This window comes from Pezoporus flaviventris, unplaced genomic scaffold (assembly GCF_033815535.1).
Source record: "Pezoporus flaviventris isolate CSIRO_AGI_PZ_B2104156 unplaced genomic scaffold, CSIRO_AGI_Pfla_v1 ptg000005l, whole genome shotgun sequence".
NCBI lineage: Eukaryota > Metazoa > Chordata > Aves > Psittaciformes > Psittacidae > Pezoporus > Pezoporus flaviventris.
The window spans coordinates 19,755,691-19,777,745 of record NW_026892553.1 but is presented as its reverse complement, the minus strand read 5'-3'; the positions used below and the strand labels follow the sequence as shown (position 1 = coordinate 19,777,745).

The 22,055-nt window shown below is 54.5% G+C and overlaps 1 long non-coding RNA gene across 1 annotated transcript; it reads right to left on the bottom strand.

The window, feature by feature from the left end:
- Positions 1-5,541: 5,541 nt before the first annotated feature.
- On the bottom strand, positions 5,542-6,727 carry LOC133265227 (uncharacterized). Its single transcript, XR_009741908.1, has 2 exons — positions 6,560-6,727; positions 5,542-6,384 (listed from the first exon to the last, which is right to left on the bottom strand). It is a non-coding gene; the product is annotated as an uncharacterized LOC133265227 (long non-coding RNA).
- Positions 6,728-22,055: the final 15,328 nt, after the last annotated feature.

Sequence of the window (22,055 nt, the reverse complement as noted above, 5' to 3'; positions counted from 1 at the left end):
TGCTCTGACATTTTCCTCTCAGTGAGGTTTTTCCTGAGTGTTTCTGTCAGTGGAGGCAAACTCTGCGTAGAGCCTTTGGGTGTTGTTGTCCTGTCTATAAGAGAGATGATAAAAGTGCTGGGGGAAAACACTGAAACACTTGCATGTTCCGTAACCAGACTGGATGTCAGAGATGGTTTAAGCACTGTCCTTCAGAGTGGAGATTATGTGGTCATGAAACACACACACACATGTAAAAAATCCAAATACAACCATTTTCTAAGTCCCTGTGGCAGGGGGTTGGAACTGGATGAGCTTAAATGTCCCTTTCAACCCACACCAGGCTGGGATTCTGTGATTCGGGTTTGTTTCATTAACACCTCTGTGCTCAGTTTCAGTTCTCAGTGTGGCAGCCCATCTTCCACTGTATGCTCAGATTTAACACTCCTCAGTGCTCAGTACACAATGAAGGTTTGGCCAGCTTGTTCTGAAGGCTTTTTTTTCTGTGGTTTTGAAGTTTGAGTCATGTTTCTGTACTTTGACTGTTGTCCATCCATGGTGTGCTCCATTACGTCCGTAGTAGTTAGCAGCAGCCCTAAAATACTGGTCTTGGTTAAGATGCTGACACAAATGCTGTGATTTGGGAAAGGGCAGGGAGGTTGAATGAGTCAGAACAAGGGGTTTATCTCCCAAACCAGAGCTGGAGTGGGGAAATCACAGCGCTTCAGGGGGTTGGAACTGCAGGGACATGTGGGGTAGTCACAAAGGTTTGGGAAGATGCTGTTGAGCTGCGCTGAGCCCAGCTCTGCCTCCTGACACCCCTCGCCTGGAGCAGATGGAGCAGGTTCAGGTTTAGAAACACCAGCTTTATTGAACGTTCCCACATTCCAAACACCGGGGAACAGGCACTTGGGTTTGGTTGTGTTTCTTCATGGAGGTGTTTGCCCAATGAAGTTTATCAGCCCAGAGGGATTCCTCCTTCAAAGGCGTTTGTTGCTCTATGAAAATGGTTCAGAGGAGAAGGTAACCGCTCTCCAGCCTCGCTGGACCAGCTCGAACACTGCAGCCATTCACAGCACCCACACGAAGGGGAAGTCTCACTTGACCAAAGCTGAAAATGCAGATGGTACTTTTATTGAGACATTTTGGGTAAAAGGCTGGGGTTTTAGTCACAACTTTGCAAGTTAAATGCCAACTTTCTGCAAGCCAGACGTGTATTGTTCAAGCATTATGAAAGCACAGAGAAGATCTTGTATTTGAACATTGATGTGGCATTTGAATTTCATTCTAGCTCCGTGTTTTATGAATCACAAATGCACGCTGGAAAAATGGGATTGGCTATTTGTAGGCACTGCTGCGCTGTCTCGCCCTCCGACATCTGCCTGCCTTGTACTACAGATGGGTGGCTCTGCTTTGTGGTGTCTCGCTGCTCAGAACCAAAGTGCTCCAGGCAGAGCTGGGAGATGGGCTGAGAAGTCTTCATGTGAACAGAGCTGGCACTTCGCTTGTGGTGGGGTGAATCCCAGTTGGAAAAGCGAGGGAAATGGGGGTCTTTAAGCTGCCCTGCGGGTGTATATCCTGAGTGATTCCATATTGGTGCTTCAGTGTGTGTAATGCTCTCCTTTCCAGGATGATCAGCACGGAGGAGCTAGCACTGCTTCGAGGGAGCTGGATGCTCATGATCCACACAGGTTGTCTGTGGTGTCTGCTGCCTTTAGTTCCCATTCAGGTTGCACCTCACAAGATCAGATCTCAACTGTCTGCAAGTACTTGGGCAAGCAAATGAGACATCACAGCAGCTGGGCTTCTTTCTTGTAGTAGTGAAGGACTTTGATGTATTGAATTTCACGAGCAGATGTTGTTTGATGACTGTTCTGATGGGGAAATTGCCCTGCAGAGTTGCCAGTGCCCAGCAAGGTCACAGTGACCGCAGCCACCATAGGGAAGAGGGCTGGAAAAATGCAAAGCTTCAGCACCATGGAAGAGCCAGCAGTGAGGATCCTCATCCCAAGGGCTGCCGGGACAAGGATCGTGCCAGTGCCAGCCAGGTAGTGAAAGGCTGGGGGAGCATGGACCTGCCTCGGTGCATGGATCATTCCCACACCTTCCTGCTGCCAAGGGGATCCTGGAGCTGCTGTCACCAAGCACTGATGGGGCTGAGCAATGTCTTTTTCCATTCACTTCCACAGGAGGCTCTGGAGCTGCTGTGCCGGGGGGGTCCCCAGCCAAGTCAACACCATCCTCTGGCTGGGGACCATTACTCAGGTCACCTCCAGTGTGGGGCTCTGGGCTTGGGCACTTGCTCTCTGAAGGAGCAGAGATGTCGACAGGGCAGTGAGGAGCTGTGATGGCATCTCTCTGCCTGCGGTGATCTCCTCATTTGTACCTCGTGGGTCATTCCCAGGTACGGACACGTGGACCCCGCTGGAGCAGCAGCTCTTTGACGAAGCGTTTTGCCAATACAAGAACAATTTCCACCAGCTGCAGAAGGAGGTAAAGCCACTGGATGGACCTGTTGTATGTGTGTGCCTTCAGGGTTCGCCTCCAGCATCGCCCTTGCAGATTGCTTCTGGTTTGCTCACAAGAGATTCCAGCTAAGACTGTCTGAATGCACTGAATGCTATTACACATTTAAGAAGATCCAGTTCGGCTGCAACCGATTTCCACTGATGGGAGGGAAGACCAAGAGGCTGCTGCAGCAGGTGGAGGAGGCTGAAGAGAAGGTGCTCAGTTATTCCCCACTTGCGACTTTGGGACAGGAAAGGGCGACTCCGCTCCCAGCACTCCCAGTCATCCCAGGTTTCTGCCACGTGCCCGTCCTCACCATCCCATTAAAGCACTTTTGGGCTCATCGGTGTTCAGGGGAGCTCACTGGGGCAGGCTCAGGCTGACAGTTGGCCTTTGTGCTGGATGTAACACATTCCCCCGGGCCCGGGCCCTTCCCAGACATTTTAAGCTCTTTTTTCCCTTCCGCTCTCCTCCACCTTTTGGGAAGAGGAGGAAGCAGAAGGAACAAGGCAATAAACTCTCTGGTTTACAGACCCTTGGCAGCCCCGCGTTCTGCCACACTGGAACCTAACAGCAGAGCAGCAGAACCGGCGCCAGGCTCCAGAGCAGCCCCGTGGCGGCGGTGACGGGAGTGGACTCCCCTGCCCTGAGTGCCAAAGGGACTTGGATTGAGCTGCACCTTTACAGCCAGCTTCCACCCCAGCCATGGGCTTTGTTTAAACACCGACCTGCCCAAACCCTCCCAGATCAGAAACTCGGGAGCTTGGCTTGAGGGAGGTGCTGGAATTGTCAGGAGGAATCACAAATCCCCGCGTGTTTTCTGACTTCAGGGCGTTCAACAGCACTCGGGGCAGGACCTGCCATACAAAGAGCCATTGCAGCCAGCCGGAGCATCCAGTGGGACTGAGCTCCTCCAGCACAGCTGTGACACCACCAGAGTGCAGCAGCCCCGCTGCAGTTTGAGGTCCCCCCCATCGTTATTCCCCTTCTTCTCATTGATGATACTTTCACTGTTCTTCCTGTTCCCAGCACTACATTATCCTTTAGGCGTTGCTATTGTCAGTAGTATTCCATTGTTATCAGTAGCGCTAGGATTCCAGTAGACATCAGCAGGCAGTAGTTCCATTGTTAAACCTTGGATACCATTATCGTTACTAGTATTAGGTTGCCCTCCAGTTATTATTATTCCCTTGTACATTATTGATGACTATTGGCGTTATCAGCACTGTGCCACTGTACTTCACCCATTAAACTGCTCCTCTTGAGCTTCCTGTTCTTCCCATTCTCATGGGGGACAGGGGCTGCGCGAGAGGCAGGGCCTGCCAGTGGCACTGACACTGAATTCCCCTACCCCTGCAGCCATGCCTTGCACCATTCCCTGCTTCCATCCTGTCCCTGAGCACCAAAACCAGTGTCCCGGTGCTCCCTAGGGCAAAAATCCCCCCCCAGGACAACCTCTTTCCAGGGGGGATCCGGGATGCGCTCACACTGGTCAAAGTTGAGTAAAACCCCTCCTGTGAAGCAATGAAGCACAGTCCCAGCTGCCCCCAGAAGGGTTCTCATTTGTCTTTAGGGGGTTCCCAATTACCTCCAGTATTCTCCAAGGACTCAGGGGGCTCCCAGTTACTCCCATTTGCCCCCACGGTCTCTCAAGGGGCTCCCAGTTACCCTCAGAAAGGCTCTCATTACCTGTAAGGGGTTCCCAGTTACACCCAGAGGCTCTCCATGGTTTCCCATTGCTCCCAGTTGCCCCACAAAGGTCCTGGGTTGCCCTCAGGGGTTCCCAATATCCCCCAGGGCCTCCCTCGGTGCCTCCACAAGGCTCTGGGATGCTCCCCATCACCCCCAGGGGCTCCCCAGTGGTCCCAGCCCTCTCCAGGGGACCTCAGAGGGTTCAGATCCCACCCTCCCAGTGCTCCCAGTGCCCACCAGGCCAGGCTGCACAGGGGCATTGCACACAAGGAGGTGACCATGGCACTGATGGAGAGCAGCTGCTGCCATGGGGCTGCTCGGGCTTACAGTGCTGGCCCCACATCCCCCCTCAGCTTCACCAGTGCCCCCATGGCACAAGGATCAGCGCAGGGCTCTGCACTGCCCTGGGCAGCCTGTTCCAATGCCTGAGCACCCTCTGGGGCAGGAATTGTTCCTCAGCTCCATCTAAACCTGCCCTGGTGCAGCTTGAGGCCGGTTCCTCTTGTCCCATCCCTTGTTCCTTGGGAGCAGAGCCCAGCCCCTCCTGGCTCCATCCTCCTGTCAGGCAGTTGTAGGGAGCCATCAGGTCCCCCCTGAGCCTTCTCTTCTCCAGCCTGAACCCCCCAGGTCCCTCAGCCCTTCCCCATCACACTTGGGCTCCAGGCCCTGCACCAGCTCCGCTGCCCTGCTCTGGCCCCACTCCAGCACCTCAGATGGGACAAGCTCAGGGCAGCCCCACGGCAGTGCTCAGCCCCACACTGCATCCAGCCCTGCCTGGGGAAGAGGCTGCACCCTTGCAATGAGCCGCTGGGCTCCACAGAGTAACCTTAGGACTTACCAAGGAGGCTTTGAAACCCTCAACACCATGGGGCTGGAATGCAGAACTGAAATCCTGGCTCCTAAAAGGTGGCTGTAGGTACTAAAAGACAGGCTTGGAGCCTGAAAATGAGGACTTTTTTGGCCCTGGAAATGGGGATTTACACCTAAAAATGGGTCTTTGGGTGGTCAAAACGAGGCTTTAGACTTGAAGAAAACCAGGCTTCGAATCCTCCATGAGTAGTCTGCATCCTAAAAAGAGGGTTTGGAGCATCAAAAGGAGTCTTTCAACCCCAGAATCAGAGCTTTAGACCCTAAAAACGAGGCTTTGGGACATTCAAGAGACCCCTCAGATGCTCCAGGCCCTCCAAACTCTTCCCATCACAGCGCCCAGCATCACCCATTGCCTCCACAGGCACCCCCCAGCTCCCTCCCCACAGATGCAGAAGAGCCAAACCCCCCCCCCACCCGCTGGGCTATGGGGCAGGCACCAGCACAGGGGTGTGGGGTGCACCCCTCTCCCCACGAACAACACGGAGCCCGCGGTGGTTCCTGCCTCCGCAGTGATTTATTGGGGTGGGAGCCGAGAGCCCCCCCCCCCCCGGCACAGCAGCAGAGCCCGGCTCCTGCAGCAGGGACCGATTTCCAGCCTCACTAAAGCAGCAATGCAATACTGGAGAGCAGCAGGCAATCCCCAACTCCAGTATTTCCGTGCTGCTAGAGCACTGCTGACAGCTGTCCATCGCCACGGCCCCCAAACCCCCAAACCTATCTCCCCCCCCCCAAAACCACAGGGCAAGAGTACCTGGGCTGATCCTTTGCTGGGGAAAGCAAGAGGTGAGGCACCAGCTGAAGGCACCCTCCCAACGTTGGTTGTGCCCACGCTGGAGGACAAAAATGAGCCTTGAGTGCTCCCTGCCTGCGGGGCCAGCCCCGCTGAGACACGCACGGCCACCCGAGCTCATAGGGAACGTATTTGGAGCTGCAGAGGATGCGCACAGACACAAGCACCAAGAGAGCTGATCTACACGTACCTGTTCAACCCAACTAAAGAGATACATGGGAACGTGTTAGCTCCCACCTCTATGATAACCAGAAGCTCACTTTCTTGTCTTATCCTTGAGGTAATGAGGCAGCCCAGAATGGTCTGTATCTCCTTGTCCCTACAAACCATGATGTGCTGCTACATCTCCTCAAAGCCCACTGAATGTTGACATTCCAAATGGTATTTTGGATTTACATATACATATATATATGTGTGTGTGTATGTATTTTGAAACCATGATATAAGGCACTGAAGAACACTCTACAATGAAGACATTGAACGTGCATGCATTACCACCACAGGACTTTGGTTTTTCTTCACGGGTGCTATCAGAAAGTCTGTAACTAGAAGAGAACAAGCAGTTACACAGGGAAAACGGTGTCAGAAACAAAGCCAGCAATTAACTGTCCCCCCCTCACCCCTTAAGCATCCTTAATATGTGGGTCCATCCAGCAGATCTGCTGCTTTTGCTGCTGTAAGGAGCCTGGTCTTTCCAAATGCTCTATGGGGAAACGTTACCTTATGCTTTCCTCTTAGGGGCTGCTGAACATCAAGGATGTTTCCAGAAGTCCCAGCGTTAACATGTCAGATAAATCAATCCAGGTTCCAACAGTTCAAACCTGTTCGGTTTGCCTGAAAATATTCTTTTTCTGAGAAATGGAAGAAATAAACCCCCTTTTTTTTAAAGAAAAAAAAGACCAATTATGCTCATTTAGTGTCTGAATGAATAAACCCAACGTGACTGGATACTAAAGACACCCCGGAGCTCCATCACCTCCTCTGCCTGTACCAGTGACCTCCAGCGTGGGGCAGGGCAGAGGCTACCGGAGGCACTTGGCTGCGCAGGAGCCATGCAGGCAGCCCGGCATCTCCTGTGCTTCCTTTCCCCTTTGCGGTACAACTTCCTTCACTTCATTCTCTGCAGCAGCAGCATCACAAGAGCCCTGGACAATGCCAGAGATGACACCGCCGGTTCTAAGGCCGGTGTTGTCCCCTCGCACTGAACACGCTGCGGGTCGGTCCCTGCCTCTGCACCGAACTCCAACACAGGATTCCAAACTCTCCTGACCCAAATCACTGCAGATCTTAAATCCAGCGTTTGCTACATAACCCCCAGCAGTTTTTCACCACTTCAGCATCCTCAATACCGAGAGCACCGGCTCCAACTCCCAGCAAACAACCACAGAACCAACAAGTACCCAGAGAAAGTTAAAGTTAAAGCTAAAACTAAAACCTGAAACCAAACAAACCCCTGTAATTACCATGGGTATTTCTGTAACATTTTACTTGACTCTACCTCTGCACTTCTTTCTTTCATCTCTTCCAGTGACTCAAAAAGAAAGCCATCGTGAACAACCAGTCTCAGCTCTGGAATCCATTCTGTGTTTGAGGTTCATGTTTTAATTGATGGTTTTATATGTATATATAAAAAAAACCCTATCTTTATCGTAGTTTGAGACGGGAGCAAGCAGGACTTTGCAAAGTGAAGGCTCAATACACCTCCATCAGCCTATTCTCTAGTGCAAAAGGAAAATCAATGTTCACACCCGTATGAAGACAGGCTGAGAAAGTTGGGGCTGTTCAGCCTGGAGAAGAGAAGCTGCGTGGAGACCTCAGAGCAGCTTCCAGTATCTGAAGGGGGCCTATAGGGATGCTGGGGAGGGACTCTTCATTAGGGACTGTAGTGACAGGACAAGGGGTAATGGGTTAAAACTGAAACAGGGGAAGTTTAGATTGGATATAAGGAGGAAATTCTTTCCTGTGAGGGTGGTGAGGCACTGGAATGGGTTGCCCAGGGAGGTTGTGAATGCTCCATCCCTGGTGGTGTTCAAGGCCAGCTTGGACAGAGCCTTGGGTGCCATGGTTTAGTGTGAGGTGTCCCTGCCCATGGCAGGGGGGTTGGAACTGGATGATCTTAAGGTCCTTTCCAACCCTGACTATTCTATGACCCTATTGGACAAGTGGAAATCTGGGATGGGCAGTGAAACACGTATCTGAGATACGTACGTGTGTGCTTAGGACATGAGAGCATAATTATGTTCAGTGCTAGAAAGTTCTGTGTTTGAATCATCCCATCTGACACTGCAGCTCCTTCCAAATCCCTCTGGATTCTCAATGTGAAATTGGGAAGACAGCGGCTGAACAGAGTGCTCTGAGCTCATCTCGACCTCTCTGAGGTGTTCCCAGCAGTGCCCCAGGAACGTTTCACGGGAACCTGTCTTTATTTATCCAGAGGGATGCTCCTGCATTTCAGAGCAGGTTGGACACGTGAACTTACCTTCCCAACTCACCTGGGGATGCTGGCACATCGGCTCCTCCTGCACTGGCCCTCCCTGGACACAAGGCAATCGCCGACTCAACAAGAACTAGAAAGCAACACAGAGAAGGGTTTATGAGGTGCAGCATCCCCTCCCGGGGCACACGCAGACCACAAAGACTCAGATGGGCACAAATAGTATTAAAATTAGGGGGAAAAAAAAAACAACAAATAATCAAGTTTTCACCTCTGGAGAGGGCAGACTACGAAGCAGCACTTACAAAGCAGTGCTTAAGAGCAACTGCATCCCTCCTCTCCCTCTGCTCCCCACTCCTGCAGCTGGGGCCACACGCAGCACTGCCACCAGGAGTGTGACTTGGGGCAGTGGTACCCAAGGCACAATGGTCACCAAACCATAACCCAGCGAGGAGGAACAGCACAGGTCCCACCAGCCAAAACCAGTGGCAGCTCTGGCGGTGAGTGGGAAGCTGCTAGGCACAAGGACAGCCAGCATCAAGCCCACCTCCCCTCCTGAAGGGGTTTAAACCAGCAGCAGTAGAACAACCTATTGGTCTTACAGAAACATCTTACGGATGTGCTAACCAGTGCCTGGGACAAGCAGGTAAGACGCAGAGAGGCTATTCAGGGCTTGGGGTTTCGTGATGGCACTGCTGGGTGCTCAGCCACTCGCTGCCAGGGGGAGGCAGCACCCAAAGAGCACCCCGCCAGCCATGAACAGGGGTGTCCTGCCGTGCTGGGTAGCCCCAAACATGAAGAGAGCTGCCCCAAAAGCTCCCCCTCAATGCAAAAGCACGGCGACAGCTCCCCTGCTGCCCCCAGCTCCGGTGTAACACCAGCTATTTCTAGGAATCGAGACTCCTACCTGTCATCCGCACAAGCCAACCACCTCCAGAGGTTTAATTAAATCCCCCGAAGAACTGGGGAACTGGAACATGCAGAAACCCATTTCTGCAGCTCCCAGAACAATGCGGCTTCGGCTTGCCAAAGTATATTGGGCAATTAAGTAACCCCCCCCTTCCCACCCCAAGCCCAAAGCCGTGCTAAGAACTAAACCAAAGTCACCCTGAAAGAGGGGGGTCCCTTAAAACCGGGGCTCTCCTCACTGCCACTGGCACCAGAAATGGGAAGGAAAGGGGGAAAAAGAAGTGTGAGAGAGAGCGCCATGGGAAAGGGAAGGAAATAAAGACAGGAGCCAGTGAGAGGGCCGATTTGCATACAGAGCTTTCACTTACTTAGCAGGGCTAAGCCCAGAGACAAGTAAATACGAGGTATTTCCTCTATGCATAAAGCACAAGAAACAACTCTGCTATCGGGCAGTCTGCACGCAGCAGACACACACGGGCAAACCCTGCAGTCATTGTTCTCATTTGAAAGGATAAAAATCAAACAAAACAGCATTTCCTACTTTGCAAAAAAAAAAAAAAAAAAAAAAAAGCCTAAAAATAAAGCATCCCCGTTACGGCTGAAGGTCCCAGCTGGACATCAGGGACACAGAATTATGGGGCTAAAACGAGCAGCACCAGTGGAACCCTTCGTGGGTGCCCGGGGCTGCGAAACCCCACCACGTCCATCCCTGCCCCATCGGAGCAGTGAAACCAACCCAAAAGTCACGTATCCAGCTTCCCAGATGTGGCCAGCAGCCGGAACCAGCCCCGACGCTCCATCCACCACCCCCCAAACGCTTCCAGCACGAAAGGCAGCGGGAGGAGAAGCGAGTGCCGCGGAGCACGGGCGGCCGGACGCAGTTCACTTGCATCCCCTCGGAGCACCCAAATCCCACCCTCGCTGAGTTTTAGACCTCACCCTGGGGGCAAGAAATGCACAAAACGGGTTTTCTTCCCCGTTTCCCGGTCAGAGCTGTGGCAGAGCGGGTGACTGCTCACGTTCCACATGAAACCCACGCTCTCCTCACCAACGCCGGAGCAGCAGCACCCCACACGGCTCCCAGCGCTATCCCAGCTCAACCCAGCACACCTTCCACCCGTTAAACCCCTGTGCACCGAGGTGGGGCCGGAGCCCCGAAACCAAAGGGCAGCTCCAAAGGGTGGATTCAAACAACGCACGGCATCAATTCGTTAACTTGGATCCCTTTGAAACTCAACCCCGGAGCGGCTCCTGCCAGCGCCGTCGGAGCTATCGCGACGGGAGTGCCTGGTGCTCAACAGGCCTGGGGAAAAGGCTGGAACTTACAGTACTCCAGGAAAACCAGTACAATCCACAGGGAAAACTCCGGGATCCACAGTTTTTTCTCACCACAGCTGAGGAGAGGAAAAGCAGGATGCTCCTTGTTACTTCCAGTTGGGTTTTTGCACTGTCATCTCATCCAGTTTTAAACAACAAGGGGCAAATCTGGAAGCCCGATTTCCTACAAAGAAGAAGGGGGGGAAAAAACCACCCAGAAAATAGGAATATATTTTTTTGGTCAGATGAGCAATAATTCAAACCATAACAAGCACACAGTAATGACATTTATTCTATGAAATCTACTCGGGTCCCTTTGCCTGCAGCAAACTCCCCTCTTGCATTTCATCAGCGGTTATTGCATTAGCAGCTCCCTTCTAGAGCTTCCCCCCCCCAAAGGGGGATAACTCAAGCTGCTGATGGCGGCTTCTTTGGGTGCCTGCACTGCAGAAGAGGATGAAACTTGGCAGAAGGACCCTCACCTACACCCGCCTGCAGCGCCCGGGCACAACTTATCCCTGGGGTTTATTGTTGGAGAGAGAAATTCCCGCTTTCACCTTGGAAAATCCATCTGGATGCAAGGGAAAAACTGTCCTTATAAACCTGACACAGAGATGGGGGGGAGAAGTTGTATTTAGGGTACATTAAGAAAGGGAAAACCCTCCCAGAGCCGCACTTGGACGTCGCCTTTGCCAGGATATTCAAATTTCCTGTACAAAGCAAGTCACCAGTACGGGAGGGGGGAGAGGGAAAAACAGCAGAAACTGGGTGCGAGTTGGTACCTTTTTAATGCATTTTAATTATTTCCACCCATTTTTTTTGCTTTATTTTCGGTTATACTACTATTTGTTAACGCATAAAACTATTTTTCAGGTATAACGCTGTATGTAACAGTACAGTGAAGCCCTGGGGTGGAGCAGGAGCCGGTGGCCACCGAGGCCTCCCGGTTTCCTTAATGAAAAAGAAGGAAACGGGTAAAAAACGGCTTTAAACGGGTAAAACCGCCGAACCCCGAACCCCACCTGCGGGGGGCGGGCGCGGCTCCCCCAAATCCTATTAAAACCATGATTACTAATGGCAAACCCATAAGGAAAAGGCGTCCGGGGGGGGTCGCTCAGCATCCACGTGGGAACCGTCCCGCTCTCGCCCTAACGGTCCGGGGGGGGGGGGGGGGGCACCGCCCCGGCCGCTCCCGCTGTCACTGCCGCTGCGTCACGGGCCTCCGACCCCCCCCCCCCCCATTAAAAAGTTCATTTCTGGGTTTTTCCCCTTATTCCCACCCCATTCCCTTCATTCCCCCCCCCCCCCCCGGTGTCGCAGCTCGTCCGCCCCGTCCGTCTTCCCCGCGGGGAGGGACCGCGCTGTGCGAACCCCCCCCCCAAAACCCCGTCCCTGCCGTCGGGTCGGGCCGAGCCGTCCCGCCCGCGGTGCTGGGAGCTGGGGAGCGGGCGGCGGGTGCCGGCCGTGCCCCCCCCCCGAGCCCGCCGCCCAACCCCCGCTCCCTCCTTCCCTCCTCACCTCCGAGTCCACTCGAAAATGGCGCCGAAACCGAAAAAACTTCGCAAATTTCATTGTAGGCGGCTGCAAGGGCTGCTGGGAACCGGGGGGGGGGGGCAGCCCGCACCGCCCGACGGGGCGGGACGGGGATGGGCGCGGGGCGGGGCCGGGCGATGGGGGGGGGGGTTGGTTGGAGAGGCGCCGTGGGTCGCGCTGGGACCGGGGAGGGATGTGCGGTACCCGGCGGGGATTCACCTGAGCCGGCCCCGGGCCCCTGCGGAGCTGCGGGCAGGGAAACAGCAGCGATAGGGGCAATCAATCTCTGCAAGTCACTGGAGGTGCGCCTCTTCCCTCCGCGGGTCACAAACCGCCCCGAGGGGGGATGATGCTCCTCCAGCCGTCCGTAGGGACAAGATGACGACTTGCTGCTCAGTGCGTGGTTCTGACCGTGCGCAGGAGGTCAGAGCCAGGTTTCTAACTGGTTTGGGGTCTTTTTTCCTCCCTGACTGTGATACTTGAGTTCTCAATCGCCAGTTCCAGCCCTCACTTCCTGACCGTGCTCCGCACCTTGCTCCGGCAGGCAGCTGGCACAGCTTTATAACCTCCCAAGAGCCATGGAGAGTGGGATTTGGGAGCCCACAACACACACCCTGGGTGCGGGATGGCGCCAGGACACACTCATGGGAAAGAGTCACGTTTTGGAGACCCAACGTACCTGAAAGTCTTTTAATCTGAGGAGTCAGGGCTTGGGAGGACGGGGATTTGACCCATCAATGTGTGCTTGCAGCCCCGTGTGCTGGGCTGCACCCCCAGAGCATGAGCACAGCTCAAGGACGGGATCCTGCCCCTCTGCTGCACTCTGGGGAGACCCCCCTGCAGCCCTGATCCAGCTCTGGGGCAGCAGCACAAGAGGGACATGGGGCTGCTTGGAGCAAGGCCAGACGAGGCCATGGGGATGCTGTGAGGGCTGGAGCAGCTCTGCTCTGGAGCCAGGCTGAGAGAGCTGGGCTGGGGCAGCCTGGAGAAGGCTCCTGAAGGGGAGACCTGAGAGCAGCTCCAGTGCCTGAAGGGGCTGCAGGAAACCTGGAGAGGGGCTTAGGACAAGGGATGTAGGGACAGGCCAAGGGGAATGGCTTTAACCTGCCCGAGGGGAGACTGAGATGAGCTCTTAGGCAGAAGCTCTTCCCTGTGAGGGTGCTGAGGCGCTGGCACAGGGTGCCCAGAGAAGCTGTGGCTGCCCCATCCCTGGCAGTGTTCAAGGGCAGGTTGGACACAGGGGCTTGGAGCAAGCTGCTCTGGTGGAAGGGGTCCCTGCCCGTGGCAGGGGTTGGAGCTGGAGGAGCTTTGAGGTCCCTTCAACCCAAACCAATCTGGGATTCTGAGTCTATGACTGTGCAGTGGGAAGCCAGGCAAGCCAAGGCCTGGGAAGAAGCGATGCTGGGGCAAAGCAGTCCCTTCCGAAGGGAAAACCCCGATGTGGAGGGTTTGCCACGTGCATTGTTGGGAATGGGCAGAGCTGTGAAGTCTCTCTCTGTCCTGGCGGGTTCGTCATCTTCCTGTGGCCGTTTTTACCTCTACCTCCACCCCAAAGAGCACGAAAAAACCCAAACCCCAAACCCTGTTGCTAAATAATTGCTCTGCTCTCACAGGTGAGCGGTGAAGCGCAGTTAATTCTGCTGCGTGAAGCGCTTCTGTGCCTCTGATGGAAACATGTAAGGGCAAAACACTATTATTTTACAACTTGCCAAGGCTGATAAGAGCGGTGCAAGCGGAAAAAGCCTTTACCACGGAAGGGTATTGCAGCCCTGCGCTTTTTCCACTCGAGATCTTAGAAACGAGCTGATGGCTGCTGCTTTTCATTTAAGCAGGGGTTTTCCCCCCACTGTTCTTAAAGCAATGCAATCACAGCTGAGTACTCTGGAGGGACCTCATCTTTAAACAAATAATGTTTCTCTTGTTGGGTGTGCGCTATTATTTTCTTAATTATCCCTGGATTTCTGCCTGTTCCACCGAGAGTTTTCTCAGATGGCAGAAACTATTGGTCTTTTTTTTTTTATTATTACACTAATAGCAAAAAGTATCCCTAATAAAAAGGCTCTGTACATCCCATAAACTCAAACAGGACCCGTTGTGCCAACTCTCACACCTCTTCATCGAGGCATCTTATACGCTGGTTTTCTTCTCCCTCTTCTTTTTTCTGTGTTACTGCTATTGTTTACTACTCGGCCTCAGTGGCTGCCTGCGTTTTGGTGCCAGACTGGAAGGAATCGAGTCATTTCTTCAGCACCAGAGCCCTCCCACTCACCCTTAGCGCCTACATCAAGGCCTCGGTGGAGAACGAATGGGTGAAGAGATTCCCCTACACCTCTCACATCTGCTTGTGGGTGGCCTCTAATTAATTTGGCTTGGAGGCACCGCTGCAAGGTAGCTGGGTTGGGAAGTCTGGCCAGGAATCTTACCTATCCTATGGAGAACTTCACTGTGTGCCTGCGTCTGACCCGCACCCTTGCGAGAAGCAATTAAAAACCCAAAGAGCCCCACACTTATTGGAATGTCAACTATAAATGTCAGCGTTTCACATGGAAGGGTATCTTGGGAGGCTCCTGCGCGTTTAATCAGCCGGTTGCACCATCTACATCGTGGGCTCCAAAGCTGCAGTGAGAACCACGAAAGGCACTGGCTTCACATCAGCAGAAGTGTTTGCCAAGCTTGGATTATGTCACTGCTTTATGGTCTTGCTTTGTAAAGGGAGAATACTCTTGGGGGGGAAAGGGCTCGGCATGCCGGATCTACAGCGAGAGCAAGGAAGGAATGCTGCTGCAGAAACCAGGGGGAGGGCCAGGGGTTGTGTTCCTGGGGTGCTTTTGCAGATGGACACTTCATGGACGCTGCCTTCAAGCTGAGATGCTCCCCACAGATCACTTGAGCGGGAAGCACAAAGCCCCACGTTCCCCAGGGAAGCCCTTTGCTGCTTGCCCCTTGCTGTCCTCCCATGGGTACCGCTGCCTGGGAGCCCCAGCTCTTGCTCCATCACCATTCTGCTCCAGACAAAGTGCCAAGCAGCACCAGAGCCTGCTGGCATTCCCTTTCCTACAGGATATAGACCCCCGGCCGGGTTGGGGCTTGTCAAACACCCAACATGTGATGCCTTTGCAGAGGTGTCAGCTACAGAACCCATTAAAAACATCAGCATCCCCACCCCATACCTGCTAAACATGGCCTGATGAAATGCTGCTCCTTGTAGAGGGGATGAGCTGTGGCTGCTCCTTCTGTGATGGGGCAAAGGTGGGAAACCCTCTGGGGAAACCAATTCTGGCCCAAGTACCAGGCTCACCTTTGGTGTCAGACAGTGGAAGGAGGATAAAGGAAACAGCTTGGATGCTACATGCCCTGTCAAGAGTGCTGTTGGTGGGGACAAGGGACATCTGAAGGGACAAAGGGCTGAAGAGAGATGTCTCTTCAAGAGGAGCCCCTGGGTTTCGAGAGCCATGCTGCCCATGCTGCCATTGCTTTCCTGCTGCAGCAAGAGCATCCTGCCCAGTCTGGAAACTTTCCACAGCTACTGAGCTCCTGGGGGAGCATCTGAACAGCCCAAAGATGCATATAAGGCAGAAGCTGTTCCCTGTGAGGGTGCTGAGGCGCTGGCACAGGGTGCCCAGAGAAGCTGTGGCTGCCCCATCCCTGGCAGTGTTCAAGGGCAGGTTGGACACAGGGGCTTGGAGCAAGCTGCTCCAGTGGAAGGGGTCCCTGCCCATGGCAGGGGCTGGAGCTCGATGAGCCTTAAGGTCCCTTCAGCACAAATGGGGCTGGGATTCTGTGATCTTTTTGTTGTTGGAGGATGGAGCCCTCCTGCAGAGGCACCCGCTCCTCGCTCTGCCCTTCCTCGTCTTTGCAGTTATTTGTGCTGCAGAACTTGCTGCATTCCCCGAGAGGTTTTGGGTATCAAAAGATCTGATTCTGCGCAGGGAGGGAATGGGTTGGTTGTGCAGCTCAAACTGCCTGTGAAGTGTTCTAACTGCATTCAGGGCAGGGAAGAGTGAGATCCTCCAGCCTGTCCCAGGCAAACCTTTGCTGTGACCTGGACCCGTGCAGAGCCTGGTGCAGTCCGGACCCATTTCCCTGGGTATTTCCAACCCTCTCGGGTCTGAGCTTGGCTGCAGTGTGAGCCTTCCCCATGGATGCAACAAACACTGAAAGCACAGAAAGGAGGGCAGGGGAGACACAACCTGGAGCTGCTGCAGAGGCTTTTTGGTGCAGTGTGAGAGGGGACAGAGGCAGGGTATGAAAAGCAGAGCTCGGAGGGGTCGGAGGGGAGCTGCACTCTGAAAAGGGCTGGAACACTTTGCACTCGGTTTTCTCTCGCTGTGAGAAGCAGAAGCATGGCTCTTCATGGGATAACCACCAGCACATCGGCTGGGGAGATGTCTTCTGGCTTTGCCTTCAGATGGGCTGACCCATTGGCAGAGAGCATCTTGATAGCAGCGCCATGCTCATGCATTTGACACAGCATTGAGACGTTATCTCTTACAGCAGTGCTCTGGCCTCTGAGTGCAAGGCTGTTAACAGCTGTGAAGATCGCTGTTTCTTCACACGCCGTGCGATAACTGAGGCTGCTGTGGTGGTTTTCCTATGTCTGAACAAGCTCCTCTTGCTGCCCCAAAGCTGGCAGGGTTCGAACTTCCCTTGACTTGTGTTACCAACCCTGCAGTTTGTCACTGATGCTGTATTCTGGAGGTGTAAGTATTGTGCTCTCCTGGCAAAGCAAGGTGTCATGATTGGGTAATGCGTTATTCAATAAAGAGCTGTAGATAAGACAGGGACTCTTGCAACACAAACCAGTCCCAAATCAGGTATTTGCAATAGTTCTTGTTATGGTGGTGTCGTAGGATAACTGATATTTCCAGCTGAATATTTGTTGCACCGTGCTCCCCCACCCTGCCCGTGGCAAGGGGGTGTTGGAACCGGATGAGCTTTAAGGCCCCTTCCAACCCAAACCAGTCTGGGATTGTATGGTTCTGTTCATAGAGAAAGAAGTAGCGTATGTATGTCTATCCTTAACACCATGGCTGGGCACCTGTCATACAATCATAGAATAGTCAGGGTTGGAAAGGACCTCAAGATCATCCAGTTCCAACCCCCCTGCCATGGGCAGGGACACCTCACACTAAACCATCTCACCCAAGGCCTCGTCCAACCTGGTCTTGAACCCTGCCAGGGATGGAGCATTCACAGCTTCCCTGGGCAACCCATTCCAGTGCCTCATCACCCTCACAGTAAAGAATTTCCTCCTAATATCCAATCTAAACTTCCCCTGTTTCAGTTTGAACCCGTTACCCCTTGTCCTGTCACTACAGTCCCTAATGAAGAGTCCCTCTCCAGCATCCCTATAGCCCCCTTCAGATACTGGAAGCTGCTCTGAGGTCTCCACGCAGCTTCTCTTCTCCAGGCTGTCGCTTGAGAGCTGCAGTCATTCCTGGGGTTTCAATGCCTCCCCTTCCCTCTGTCCCAGTGACCTGCTCCGGCTTGTGCCTACGGCTGCAGGCAACAGGAGCTCTGCATGCAGGGACGGATGCAGCACAGCTCGGGGAGATGCAGGTAATCTCCTTGCCCTGAGCAAGGGGCAGCCGGTGGGGCTTTGAGGCACCCCCCCTTACCCCAGCACCAGGGCCAGCCTCTGTGGGAATCCCTTGCAAACGTGCTGGGAAAGGCACAAAGAGAGGAGGTAACGTGGGAGAGGGAAGCAGCAGCAAAACCAGTCTAACCCAAAAGGCAGAACGCCAGAATGAGACCACCCAGAACGCATTTAATTGGTGCTTTTCCTAAATCAGGGCTTCTCTCTGCTCTCCCTGCTCATCTCTCATTCATTTCCCCCCTTCATCAGGTGTCAAGTCAAATGGGTGCGAAAACACGTTGTGGGGAATGGGAGGAGGGCGTGCAGGCAGCAAGGAGAGGGTGCGGGCAGGCATTCTGGGCTGCCCTCGGGATGGGGTGCGGGATTGGGCCCCGTGCCAGCCCCAGAGCCAGTCCTGCTGGGTATGGGTCTGGTTTTGAACGGTGCCGGTGCGGGGGGGGACGCAATGGGGTGTGATGGGGCAGAGCAGAGCTGCCTGCAGGAATGCACGTACAGGTTTAAATGCTGCGTAGGGCAGAGTCTTCTTCATCCACACTGTGAGAAGCGTGATTTGAAAAGCATGCACAGTGTCTGCGTTGACCCAGTGTTATTTATCTAGATGGTTTGGGTTGAAGGGACCTCAAAGCTCCTCCAGCTCCAACCCCAGCCACGGGCAGGGACCCCTTCCACTAGAGCAGCTTGCTCCAAGCCCCTGTGTCCAACCTGCCCTTGAACACTGCCAGGGATGCTGAAAACCAAGAGGAATCATTAATATCTTCTAATGGAGGGGTAAGGAGACATGTGCAGAGCCTGGTTCTGAGCAGCTTGGCTTCATGGGAGCATGCCAAGGAGGTGGAACACATGGGAACCCACGGAGGAGCAGGGCTGTGGAACCCACAGGGCAAAGCCGGGATGGAAAACAAGGGGAGCCCCTTTTGTTTTCCAGTCTGCTATGTGATGCGGGAGAGGTGCTGATGGGATGGTCTGTTGGAGCCGCTGCCTTTAGTTTAGTCTTCTGCACTGACTCCAGCTAATAAAATGTTCTAATAAAAGGAAATAACGATTTCTGAATCCTGCTTCTGGGACCGGGATCCACGTTTCTGCGCTCAGCATGGGAAAGAAATCCAATTCTGTTTGAAAAAGAGCGAGATTTCAGCCTCCCGGGGAAAATACTTTGGTAAAGAGACAGGAGAAGAAGCCCAAATTAGTTTCCTGATGTCAGTAAATGATACCACGAATTGGGAAATCCATGAGTTTCACTGAAACCAGTCACGGTTTCCACCTCCCCCTGCCTCTCATCTGCCTCGAAACGCTTTGTTCAGGGCCTGGAGGAGTGCGGAGGTAGCTCAGTATTTCCACATGTGCTTTGGGGGAGATTTGGAAAACTCATTTCGCTGCAGAATGAACCATGGTGGTGGGGTTTGTTTGTGTCTCCCAGGGTATGGCAATGCATGGTGGTGTTTCTCTTTGAGCACACGTGTGCCAGGGCTGCCTGGCCTGGTGCTACCTCCTCACCTACTGCTTGGAGAGGAAGGGTTGCATCCCTGAAAGGTAACAGCGCTATTCCTTACCATGGAAAGGCTTTGACTTTTCAACTCTGGGATCATGGGTGAGTGCCTGCACTGATGGGAGGCTGTCCCTTGCCTGCGCTGCAAAGGACATCACTTGTGGTGGTGGTTAGATGGGAATAGATCCGTGATGCTCAGAAACCAACAGTGAGCCCTGCATGAGCAGAAATGTCTGTGGGGCATCACCCAGTGCCTGCAGCTGGTGTCAAGGGGGCTTCAGCAGGGTGCCCCATAGCGAGGTGGGTGCTGTGGGGCTGGGAGAAGACACAGTGCATGGTGCTGGTCACTTCTAGGATGCATGAGTAGAAGGCATTGATGCCTACTGGAGGTTCTGGGCTGGTTTTGTTTGCTCCACAAACCAAAGTGGAGCCAGCGCTCACCTCCTCTCTGCTGTCCCACTGGGAATGTGGTGGGCAAGGAGCCACCGCGCTCAGGAATTGCCTTTGTTGCAGGGCTGAGCCGTTGAATCCAGCCGCTTTCAGAGAACCCCACACTTGGTTTATGGAGCTATTGTTTGCTCTGGAAAGCGGCTCCGAAAGCTGAGTCTGCACAGGGATGGACTTGGACCCTGTGTGGAGCTAACCAGGTTTTGGGGGGTGCTGGTGGAAAAGCCAGGGTGCAACATGTGCACGGCACAGCCTCCTTCACCGGTGATGCTCAGTGGGTCACTGTGGCTTCCCAGGGTGCCGTGGCAGTGCTGGAGAGAAGGAAAGGGTAACAGCATTATTGTTGTTGTTCAGTTTCCATTCTCTTCCTTCGCCCATGCCTTGAAGCTCCCCATTGTGCCAGGCGGCTCCTGGGGCAGCACGAGCCTTTCAGCTCCCTTGGAGCAGGTATTCCACCTTCTTCCCTAAGCAGCGGCTCCTCTCCAATCCCAAGAACTTCGGGAGCGTGACCAAACCATGGCAGCGAGTGGGGCAGCAGTGGTGTGCACAGGGATGGGGATGGGAACAGGAGGCTTTGAGCCGGGAAGGCTGGCTGTGCAGCAGCCTCCTGCTCGGGGTCACCCTCCGAGATGTCTGGCTGAGACGAGGCAGCCTGAGCCATAACCAGGCTTTAACGGGGCCTTGGAGAAGGTGTCTTGGCAGCTGTCACTTACACCGTGCAGTGTGCAGACCCCCACCACAGTCCCCTGTTGGCAATAACCCCTTCAAAGCAGCCTTGAAACAACAACCAGCTTTCTAATAGAGCTGGCAGACATCGCCAAGGCAGAAACGCAGGGGAACCGCACGCGATGGCGGAGCGCAGCCTGCAAACCAGACCTGGCTCTGGGGTGTCTGAGCTTGGCTTGGTGCTTCCCTGTCCCCTTCTGCAGGCTGGTGGCCACTGAGCTGAGCAGCAGCGCTTGCTCCGTGATGCTCCCGCTGGTGGCACGTTGTACCTGTGCAATGGGAGAGCACTCTGACAGCGGTGGTATCCGTGCAGGCTACACAGACAGCGCTGGTGCTGGTGCAAAAAGCTGGTTGTAAAACGTGGGTTGACAAATCATGGTATCCCAGTCTGGTTCGGGTTGGAAGGGACCTTAAAGCTCCTCCAGCCCCTGCCACGGGCAGGGACACCTTCCACTAGAGCAGCTTGCTCCAAGCCCCTGTGTCCAACCTGGCCTTGAACACTGCCAGGGATGGGGCAGCCACAGCTTCTCTGGGCACCCTGTGCCAGCGCCTCAGCACCCTCCCAGGGAAGAGCTTCTGCCTAAGAGCTCATCTCAGTCTCCCCTCTGGCAGGTTAAAGCCATTCCCCTTGGCCTGTCCCAAAGCTCCTCTCCAGGCTCCCTGTCACCCCTTTAGGCACTGGAGCTGCTCTAAGCCCTCGCTGGAGCCTTCCCATGTGTGACAGCTCAGTACAGTGGTCCCTGCAGTGCCCGTGCAGCCTGTGTAATCCTCACCACAGCCACGTGTTGTAGCCTTGCTCGGAGATAGATGTGCTTTGGGGTGTTGCTGGCCCAAGCGCTCGGCGGTGCCGGTGCGGGTGCTGTGCGGGGCCGGTGCGGTGCGGATGCGGTGCCGACGGCGCCGGGCTGAGGACCAGCAGAGGGAGCACAAGAGTGCAGAAATCCCACCTGGGAGCTGGGGGGACCACGCCTGCGGCCGTGCTGGGGTGCACTGGGGCGCACTGGGGTGCACTGGTCCAGTGCGGGCACTACGGCACCGCTGCCCTACGGGCGAGACACCCGCTGCCCCATCCCCGAGCCCGCGGGACCGGCAGCAGCCTCCATCCCTTGTGCTGGCCGCCAGCAGCCCCCGAGCCGTGTTATCTGGTGGGAGACAGTGGAGATAACGGCGCTGAGCACAGCCCCTGCAGGCACGCAATGTACGGCATCGGCACAGAGCGATGTTTCAGGCTCACCAGCTCTCATTCCAGCGCAGATTTTCCTGTCCCCTAAACCAAGCTGTTCTCCTCCATACGCTGCTGGGGTGAGCAAACCCCAAACCCCAACCTGGCTGGGGCCAGGGGAAGAGGCAGCAGGTACGTTCTGCACCCCCAAGGGCCGGCTGCCCTCCGGCCGTGCAAAGAAGCTTTCAGCACCTCCAAACCCGACTCAGATTTGGAATTGGCTGTGTAAAAGACACCGGGGCAAAGTCCAGGGGGTTGGTTTTGATGGAAAACTGTATTAGAATGAAACCAGAGCAGCCACTCAATCGTACCCAGAGGACGTGGTGATATCCCCGCTGCAGCTTGACGCTGCCTTTCTTGCTGCAACGGTTTTGCTCCCAGAGCCAAAGATACCACGAGGCTCCAGTTTGCACCAGGTTATTCACAGGGAGGGGGGATCTGCTCTCGTGTTTCATGTCCGGAGCTGCCTGTCTTCATCAAATGAGTCTCTGTCTGCATCTGCAAAGTGATGCCCGTGATGGGACCTCCCTATGCTTAGCAGCCAAG